This window comes from Dendropsophus ebraccatus, chromosome 1 (genome assembly GCF_027789765.1).
Source record: "Dendropsophus ebraccatus isolate aDenEbr1 chromosome 1, aDenEbr1.pat, whole genome shotgun sequence".
Taxonomy (NCBI): Eukaryota; Metazoa; Chordata; class Amphibia; order Anura; family Hylidae; genus Dendropsophus; species Dendropsophus ebraccatus.
In genome coordinates, this window is record NC_091454.1 from 205961554 (window position 1) to 205971503 (window position 9950).

Genomic DNA, 9950 nt, shown 5'->3' on the forward strand with positions numbered 1-9950 from the left:
TGTCCAGCAAAAATCTTTCTTTCAAATCAACTGGTATCAGAAAGATATATAGATTTGTAACTAACTTCTATTTAAAGGGGTTATCCAGCGCTACAAAAACATGGCCACTTTCTTCCAGAGACAGCCCCACTCTTGTTTCCAGCTTGGGCGGGGTTTTGCTGCTCAATTCCATTGAAGTGAATGGAGCTTAATTGCAAACCGCAACTGAACTGGAGACAAGAGTTGTGTTGTCTTTGAAAGAAACTGGCCATGTTTTTGTACCACTGGATAATCCCTTTAAAAATCTCAGGTCTTTTTATACTTATCAGCTGCTGTATGTCCTGCAGGAAATGTTCTCTTTCAAGTCTGACACAGTGCTCTCTGCTGCCTCCTCTGTCCATGTCAGGAACTGTCCAGAGCAGGAGAGGTTTTTTATGAGGATTTGCTGCTGCTCTGGACAGTTCCTGACATGGACAGAGGTGGTAGCAAAACATTTCCTGCAGGGCATATAGCAGCTGATAAGTATGGGAAGACTTGAAATTTTTAAATAAAAGCAAATTACAAATCTATATAACTTTGTGAAACCACTTAATTAAAAAAAAATAATTTTCTGGATAGTCCCTTTAAATACGTAGGTTTGTAAGGTGATTTGTGCACTGAGGGCAGGGCTTCTTCCCCTATTGCACCGAATTAGCCTTCTCTGCTGATATTAAAAAGGGTGGGCAGGCTGGGGGCAGATGGTGCACTGGGGAGGTAGCCCCACTCACCTTACTAGCCTACAAGCTGTACTGAAACCGTGCCAATGATGAAGGTAAGAAAGTTGCCTTCATTTTCTCTACCACATATGCAATAAGGACACATAAGCAGGTTAGATTAATCGTCTTCTAAAAAAACAACAAAAAAAGATAAAAAGGTTTTTAGTTTATCAGTTAAGGGGAAGATTACCCCCCAATTTTTTCCCTTCAAATCAATTGGTGTCAGAATCTTTTAGTACTTATCAGCTGGTGTATGTCCTGCAGGAAGGAAGTGGTGTATTTGGAGTCTGGAGAGCAGGAGAGGTTTTCTGTGGGGATTTATTCTTGCTCTGGGCAGTTCCTGACATGGACAGAGATGGCAGTAGAGAGTACTGGGTCAGACTGGAGAGAATATACCACTTCCTGCAGGACATACAGCAGCTGATAAGTACTAGAAGACAAGAGATTTTTAAATAGAAGTAATTTTCAAATCTATATAACTTTCTGACATTAGTTAAAGTGACTCTGTACCCACAATATGACCTTTCCAAACCACTTTTACCGTCAGCTGCTTTTAATCCAAGATCTGTCCTGGGATCCATTCGGCAGGTGATGCAGTTATTTTCCTAAAAAACAACTTTTAAAACTTGCACCCCTGTGCCAAACGGATGGGGCTTAGACTATCTGTGCCCTAACTTTGCACCACCCCTCCATCCCTCCTCCCCACCCTCTTCATCATTATGTTCAGCACTGGTACCCTAACGATTCAGCCCATGTGCTGGGCTGACACAGGTGAGGAAAAGGAGACAATCTGCCGTTGGGCACGGGGCTGCAAGTTTAAAAGTTGTTTTTTAGGACAATAACTGCATCACCTGCTAAACGGATTCCAGGACACATATTGAATTAAAAGCAGCTATCCGATGGTACAAGCGGTTTTGGGGGGGGGGGGGGGGGAGCGGATTGTGGGTACAGAGTTGCTTTAAGTTATATTGCAACATAAGGTAATGAAATATGACTTATTTACTCCTCTCAAGTGTTCAAAGTCTTCTAAATACCCTACAATTCAGTTAGGAGAATATTGATTAGCGGAAGAGCTGTATACAGTTATGGCAGACAGGAACAGCCGGTCTGACTATCTGGGGAGGATGTGGAAGGTTTCATTGACAAAAAAAAAAAAAAAAAACAAGAATTTTCTCAATCACTTGTGAGAGGAGGATGTAGTTTGTAGCGACAGCAGGTCATAGGCCGCGTCCGTGTTCTCCAGGACTCCCTAGGGCCGCGTCCCGGTTCCCCAGGACCCCCCAGGGCCGCGTCCCGGTTCCCCAGGACCCCCCAGGGCCGCGTCCGTGTTCTCCAGGACCCCCCAGGGCCGCGTCCGTGTTCTCCAGGACCCCCCAGGGCCGCGTCCGTGTTCTCCAGGACCCCCCAGGGCCGCGTCCGTGTTCTCCAGGACTCCCCAGGGCCGCGTCCGTTTTCTCCAGGACTCCCCAGGGCTGAATCTAACTTCAGAGGCTGTAAAAACTAGAGGGGGGGACAGCAACAATCCAACTGGGACCATGGAACATTAGCTGAGTGATAGAGAGTAATCCATCTGCCTTACTATAGTATTATAGCTTCAGCAGGAAGAAGAGGGTGTGGAAGTCGGCACTCCTGGACGTAGTGAATTAAAATATAGCTTTTATTTGTGCATTTAAAATTCAATGGTGGGCCATAGTGGGACCTACGCGTTTCGCCCAACTGCGCTTAATCATGGTCTGGAGATAAATGAACATTGTAACGAATAAAAACAGGTGACCAACCAATAGAAGGATCCCTACATCATGGATCATGTGCTTAAAGGGATTATCCAGTGCTACAAAAATATGACCACTTTCTTCCAGAGACAGAACCACTCTTGTCTCCAGCTCAGGTGCTGTTTGCAATTAAGCTCCATTCACTTCAATGGAACTGAGCAGCAAAACTCTGCCCAAGCTGGAGAAAAGAGTGGGGCTGTCTCTGGAAGAAAGTGGCCATGTTTTTGTAGTGCTGGATAACCCCTTTAAGCAGCACAAGTGTTGCATAAATAGGTACTTTCACCCATGCAGCCGACACATGGATAAATTCCAATCTGCAAGATTTGTCACCCACAACAGAAAAACTTTTAGTGACAGCTCTAGGGACAGAGTCTCTGAGATAATGACTTCCTTAACTGCAAGAGCCACCATGTAATTTATATTATCGAGTGCACTGGTTGTAATTTGTTTTATGTGGGATGCACTAAGAAAATTTAAAGAGGATGTACCACCAGGTACATCCTCTTTAACCTGAACCCACGGATTGATCGGCGCCGGCACGGGGAAGCTGGTGCCGCAGTCAGTTTTTCGGACCGCCTTCGGTTCCAGTGCACGGCGTCGTTCGATCCAGCGGTACCGGACGGTGATGAAGCACTGGAGGTCGCCCGGGCCACCACCAGTGGGAGGGAATTCTCTCCCCTGTATGACGCGGCTCCATTCACTCTAAGCGAGCCGCGTCATACAGGGGAGTGAATTCCCTCCCACTGGGGCCGAGCTGGACGACCTCCAGTGCTTCAGCACCGGCCGGTACCGCTGCATGGGACCCAGGCGGCGGTCCGAAAAACGGAACGCGGCACCTGCTTTCCCGTGCTGGCGCTGATCGATCCGTGGGTTCCGGTTAAAGAGGATGTACCTGGTGGCAGCGCATTAGTGAACATCTAACTAGCATTAAAAGGCAAAGCATGGCGACTGTATCAGGAGCAGCCAGACATTTTATTGAGACACACAGGGGCGATGTCGGCACCTTCAGTACATATGCCATCATAAGAGACCACCAAGAGGAGGTGACTGGCACAAACAAGCCTCTTCCAACACAGGAGCCAGAAGCAACAAACTCTGCAAGCTAAGTACTTTTATATTGTATTGTGAGCGAGTTTTGGAGCGTGCGAGTTTTTGATCTGAAGTGTGTTTTTGTCTCAAGTGTGGGACTTTAATATTCTGGGACTTTACATTCGGGGAGTTTTAGAGGAAAACAAATTGTTTATTTGCTTTTGAACACATTGTTTGCTTTTGTTGCTTGTTTGTTTTTTCTTTCTTTATACATAATATCCCCATATAAATGAGCGCCATGTTTGACAATGCGGCCCAATGTACATCTTGCGATGTATGCAATCCTTGATCAACCGATCGAGGGTGCATACCATTGTGGGAGATGTGTGCATGTTGCTGGTTTGGAAGCCCAGATCCTGGATCTAAATGAGCAGCTACAACGATTGAGATGCATTAGCAAACTGGAAAGGGGTCTGGTGCTCACTGAGCAAGCACTCCAAGGGGTAGATGGAGGAGAGAGTGATAGCATGGAGGTACAGGAGGAAGAGGCAGCTAGTTGGGTCACAGTTAGAAAAAGGGGTAGAGGGAAGAGTGTGAGGGAGGCCAGTCCTGATCTGGCACACCCAACAAGTTTGCCAAATTGGCGAATGAGGGGGATGTTGATTCAGGGGTGGCATTGCTGCAGCAGGACACTGCCTCTGAAAGCCAGGGGGGTGTCTGCTCCAGTAAGGTGGGAAACAGGAGTTCAGGGCAGGCCAGGCAGGTACTGGTAGTGGGGGACTCAATTATTAGGGGGACAGACACGGCAATCTGTCACAAAGACCGGGATCGTCGAACAGTGTGTTGCCTTCCTGGCGCTCGAGTTCGTCACATCGCGGATCGGGCTGACAGATTACTGGGAGGGGCTGGCGATGACCCAGCACTCATGGTGCACATTGGCACCAATGATAAAGTTAGAGGTAGGTGGCGGGTCCTTAAAAACGATTTCAGGGACTTAGGCAGGAAGCTTAAAACTAGGACCTCCAAGGTGATATTTTCCAAAATATTACCTGTACCACGAGCCACACCTGAGAGACAGCGGGAGATTAGGGAGGTAAATAAGTGGCTCAAGAGCTGGTGTAGGATAGAGGGGTTTGGGTTCATGGAGAACTGGGCCGACTTCTCGGTCGGTTACAGGCTCTACGGTAGGGACGGGCTGCATCTCAATGGGAAGGGTGCAGCCGTGCTGGGGGAGAAGATGGCTAAGAGGTTGGAGGAGTGTTTAAACTAGGGACCGGGGGGGAGGGCAACTACAATATAGTAAGTGAAGACAGAGTAGATGGAGAGCTGGGCCTAGATTATGGAACTGGGGGTGGAGCGGCGGGAGGGGTTAGAACAGTCACTAGTGACAAGAGGAAAGGGAATATGGACAAATATATTAAATGTATGTATACTAATGCTCGAAGCCTCACTAATAAAGCTGAGGAATTAGAACTCATAATGGTTGAAGAGAAATATGATATAGTGGGGATAAGCGAGACATGGCTGGACGAGACCTATGACTGGGCCGTTAATATCCAGGGTTATAGTCTATTCAGAAATGACCGTAAAAATAAGAAAGGGGGAGGGGTCTGTCTATATGTTAAATCATGCCTTAAGCCTATTCTGCGGGAGGATATATGTGATGATAGTGTGGAGTCTCTTTGGGTAGAAATAAGGGGAGGGACGAAGAATAATAAAATTCTTATAGGAGTGAGTTATAAACCTCCAAGTATAGTGGAAGAGTCAGAAAATCTTCTTATAAGACAAATAGATGCGGCAGCGAAGCAGGGGGAAGTCATTATTATGGGGGACTTTAACTACCCAAATATCAACTGGAAAGCAGAAACCTGCAGCTCCAGGAAGGGAAGCGTGTTTTTGGAAATAGTAAAAGATAATTAACTTTCCCAACTAGTACAGGAACCAACGAGAGGGGGGGCACTCCTAGACCTGATCTTAACCAATAGGCCCGACAGAATATCAAAAATAGAGGTGGGGGGGTCACTTAGGTAATAGTGACCATAACATAGTAAGTTTTCAATTATCCTTCAATAAAATTATTAGTAGAGGGGCTACAAAAACATTAAATTTCAGGAAGGCTAATTTCCAAAAACTAAGAGAGGACTTTGGGAACATAGACTGGGACAATGCCTTCAGAAATAAAAGTACACAAGAGAAATGGGACATATTTAAGAGCATCCTGGGTAAATCGTGTGAACGACACATACCATATGGGAATAAACGTAGTAGAAATAAGAGAAATCCAATGTGGTTAACGTCAGCTGTAAGGGGTGCAATAAATGATAAGAAACAAGCATTCAGACAACTAAAACAAGAAGATAGTGGGGAAGCATTGAGCAACTATAGACAGAAGAATAGAATGTGTAAAACGCAAATAAAAAGCAAAAATAGCAACAGAAAGAAGGATAGCCACAGAAAGTAAAACAAATCCCAAAATGTTCTTCACCTATATAAAAAACAAAAGACTTAAAACCGAAAATGTTGGTCCCCTCAAAAATAATCTGGGTGTAATGGTGGAGGGGGAAGAGGAAAAGGCCAATCTACTAAATACATTCTTCTCTACTGTATTTACAGAGGAGAATCCCATAACAGACGACATGACTAGGGATAATATAAATCCTCCCATAAATCTCACCTGCCTAACACAACAAGAAGTGGGGAAACGCCTTAAAAACATTAAAATCCATAAGTCACCGGGCCCAGAAGGTATCCATCCTAGAGTTTTGCAAGAATTAAATACTGTGTTGGACAGACCGTTATTCCTATTATTTAAAGATTCTATTACGACAGGGATTGTTCCACAGTACTGGCGCATAGCTAATGTGGTACCAATATTCAAGAAGGGGTCAAGGAGTGATCCTGGAAACTACAGGCCCGTAAGTCTAACATCTATAGTAGGTAAAGTATTTGAGGGGATTGTAAGAGATGCTATACTGGAGTATCTTTATGAAAATGATCTTATGACGCAGCACCAGCATGGATTTATGAGGGATCGGTCCTGTCAGACTAATCTGATCGCCTTCTATGAAGAGGTAAGTTATAGACTGGACCCGGGGGAGGCTGTGGATGTTGTGTATCTGGACTTTTCAAAGGCATTTGATACTGTGCCGCATGAAAGGTTGGTCTACAAAATGAGGATGCTGGGACTTGGGGAAAACGTATGCAAATGGGTAAGTAACTGGTTGTGTGATAGAAAACAGAGGGTGGTCATTGATGGAAAATATTCAGATTGGGTCTTACTAGTGGGGTACCACAGGGGTCAGTGTTGGGTCCACTTCTTTTTAATATTTTTATTAATGATCTTGTAGAGGGGCTACAGAGTAGAATCTCCATTTTTGCAGATGATACTAAACTGGGTAAAGTAATCAGTACAGAGGAGAATAATATCATATTACAGAGGGATTTGGAGAAGCTAGAGGCTTGGGCGGAGAAATGGCAAATGAAGTTTAATGTGGATAAATGTAAGGTTATGCATTTGGGCCATAGAAATAATAAGTACAGTTATGTGCTAAATAATAAAACACTGGGTAAAACTACTTCCGAAAAGGACCTGGGGGTATTGGTGGACAGTAAACTCAACTTTAGTGATTAGTGCCAGGCAGCAGCTGCCAAGGCTAATAAAATAATTGGATGCATCAAAAGAGGTATACAGTGAGTCCAAGAAGTATTTGATCCCTTGCTGATTTTCTTTGTTTGCCCACTAATAAAGACATGATCATTCTATACTTTTAATGGTAGATGTATTCTTACATGGAGAGACAGAATATTAACAAGAAAATCCAGAAAATAAATCTAAGGAATATATATTAATTGATTTGTATTTCATGGAGTGAAATAAGTATTTGATCCCTTAGTATTCATTAGCAGTTCTGGCTTTTACAGACCAGTTAGACACTCCCAATCAACTTGTTACCTGATCTGAAGCCACCTGTTCTCACTAATCACTTGTGTGAAAAACAACTGTCCACAGAATCAGACAGATCACACAGATTTCAAGTCTCCAACATGGGTAAAACCAAAGAGCTGTCACAGGACCTCAGAGTCAGAATTGTTGACCTTCACAAAGCTGGAATGGGCTACAAAAAGATTAGTAAGGTGTTGAATGTGAAAGTAACAACTATTGGTGCAATTATCAGAAAGTTTAAAGAGTATAACATGACAATCAACAGACCTCGGCCCGGTGCTCCAAAGAAGATTTCGCCTGGTGGGGTGGCAATGATGCTGAGAACAGTCAGAAATCGTCCTGCAACCACTCGGCAGGAGTTAGCAAATGACCTGAAGGCAGCTGGGACCACAGTTTGCAAGGAAACAATTGGCAACACTTTGCGCAACAATGGATTCACATCCTGCAGTGCCCGAAAGGTACCCCTGCTGAAGAGAGCACATGTGGAGGCGCGCCTCAAGTATGCAAATGATCATTTGAAAGATGAACCAAGTTATTGGGAGAAGGATTTGTGGTCAGATGAGACCAAAATTGAACTTTTTGGCCTCAACTCCACCCGCCATGTGTGTAGGAAGAAACATGCTGCCTATGACCCCAAGAACACTGTGCCCACCGTCAAGCATGGAGGTGGAAGCATAATGTTTTGGGGGTGTTTCTCTGCCAAGGGTACAGGGCTACTTCACCGCATCACTGGGAAGATGGATGGAGCCATGTACCGCACAATCCTGAGGGAATTGTGCGGTACATGGCCAGGGTTCTGAAAATGGGTCGTGGTTGGGTCTTCCAACATGATAACGACCCTAAACATACAGCAAAGGCAACAAAGGATTGGCTCAAGAAAAATCACATTAAGGTCATGGAGTGGCCCAGCCAGTCGCCAGACCTCAATCCGATCGAAAATCTATGGAGGGAGCTGAAGGTCAGAGTTGCCAAGCGACAGCCCACCAACCTTCATGATTTAGAGAGAATCTGCAAAGAAGAGTGGGCCAAAATTCCCCTTGGTGTGTGTGCTAAACTTGTGGTTAACTACAACAAACGTCTCACCGCTGTGCTTGCAAACAAAGGCTTTGCCACTAAGTATTGAGTGTGTTTGGCAAGAGGGATCAAATACTTATTTTCCTCATTGAAATACAAATTAATTAAAATATATTCTTTAAAATTATATCATGGATTTTTTTCTTGATATTCTGTCTCTCCATGTTAGAATATATCTACCATTAAAAGTGCTGAAGGATAGTGTCTTTATTAGTGGGCAAACAAAGAAAATCAGCAAGGGATCAAATACTTCTTGGACTCACTGTAGATGCTAAAGATGAGAATATAGTTTTGCCTCTTTATAAATCACTAGTCAGACCACATATGGAATACTGTGTACAGTTTTGGGCACCGGTATATAAGAAGGACATAGGTGAACTGGAGCGGGTGCAGAGGAGGGCGACAAAGGTCATTAAGGGAATGGGTGGGTTACAGTACCAGGACAGGTTATCAAGCTTGGGGTTATTTACGCTAAAAAAAAGACGTCTTAGGGGCGATCTGATCACAACGTACAAATATATGAATGGACAGTACAGAGATTTTTGTAGTGGTCTTTTTACTCCTAGGTCTGTAACAATGACAGGGGGGCATCCTCTACGTCTAGAGGAAAGAAGATTTCATCATCAGCATCGACGCGGGTTCTTTACTGTACGAGCGGTAAGACTGTGGAACTCTCTGCCACATGATGTTGTCATGGCCGATTCATTAAATAAGTTCAAGGGAGGCCTTGATACTTCTCTTGAACAATATAATATTACAAGTTATGGGCATTAGATTTCTGGTGATACGTTGATCCGGGGATTGTTCTGGTTGCCATTGCAGTCGGGGGGGAGTTTCTCCCTGTGGTGGGGCGGTTGTCTTCTGCCCCATAGGGGTTTTTCGCCTTCCTGGATCAACACAGTGGGATTCTCCTAGGTTGAGCCTGATGGACTCTTGTCTTCTTTCAACCTTATTTACTATGTTACTATAAGGAGGCAGAGATAATTTACCGGTTAGACACCAGGCATCCCAAAGGTCTTAATTATAAAAAAAAAAGACCTCTACCATTATTTTAAAATTTGATTTGCTATTTTGTTTACATTTTTTTACATCTACTTTCATTCCTTAAAGGGGTACTCCAGCAGGCGGGGGGGGTTCTCTGGGACCGGGGATGAGGTGGCTGAGGGAAAAGACGTCCACTCACCTCCCTGATTCCAGACGAGACGTCTCAGGTCCGCTCAGCCAGTCAGTGAAGGAGGCAGGATCTGAGCGGACTTGAAATGGATCCCGCCTCCTTCACTGACTGGCTGAGCGGACCTGAGATGTCACGTCCCTGGCCTGCGTTAGACACCAGGAAGCGGCCGGGAACCGGGCATCGGAGCGGTGCGATGCGGGACCCGCCGCTGGAACCGGGGAGGT